The following is a 947-nucleotide window of genomic DNA, read 5'->3' as shown; positions in this document are numbered from 1 at the left end:
TCAAAAACCTTTATTAATGCAATTGCAGACAGAAGTTGACAATCAGGAACATAGCATGCATGTTTCCGAGTATCTGCATGTTTCTGAGTAAGTTCTGCATCAAACAAAAGGTCTCAAGTTGTTTTGTTACACCCTCAGCCTAGCCTGGTGATGTCACAACCTACGTCAGTACCTTTTTACTCCTGAGACCAAAACACTGCCTACCAAGCTATATAAACAATGGCTTTTAGTGTTATCTAAAACTTAGCAGTAAAAGTCCACTCCCCAAAGCTGATTTCTTGTGTAATGTTTGACTAGTCTTATCTCCTCCACTCCCCAAAGCTGATTTCTTGTGTAATGTTTGACTAGTCTTATCTCCTCCACTCCCCTGCAGAGCTCCTTCTTCACAGTCACACATTACTCAGAGGGGCCTCTTTTTAATGAGGCAGAGAGAGAGAATTAGAAAACAACAGTGGAACAATATTAAAACCTCATCATGTATTTATATTGTTAATCTGTAGTCTAGGACCCTATTCATGTAAGGAGGGAGGGGTCTTATAACCCCTACCCTTCTATTAATACAACATCAGAATAATCAATTATTCTAATACATCAAACATTTTGGTAGAACCCTTTTCATGACCCCTAGGTGAACCCGACAGTAGGGAAGAGGATGATTTAGGTGACCAAGACACAGGCCTAGAGCTTGATTTACTTGTCTGCCGGTTATTGTCATGCAAAAGACCTGACCTGAAGGTAAATGACTGTTAATTAACATAAACAAGTTTAGCAACTCCAGGCCTCCACTGTCTACAAGCCTCATACAAACCACTGTCTACAAGCCTCATACAAACCAGTGATGAGCATCTTTGGAACATCTACATTAAAAAACTGGCAGCATACTGGCAGCAATTCCTTGCCTGTGAAGCCCTTTTTGTGCAAAGCAAGGATGACGGCACGTGTTTCCT

This window comes from Salvelinus sp. IW2-2015, unplaced genomic scaffold (assembly GCF_002910315.2).
Source record: "Salvelinus sp. IW2-2015 unplaced genomic scaffold, ASM291031v2 Un_scaffold4288, whole genome shotgun sequence".
In the NCBI taxonomy this organism is placed as follows: domain Eukaryota; kingdom Metazoa; phylum Chordata; class Actinopteri; order Salmoniformes; family Salmonidae; genus Salvelinus; species Salvelinus sp. IW2-2015.
The sequence above is the reverse complement of the archived record's forward strand: the minus strand, read 5'-3'. Positions refer to the sequence as shown.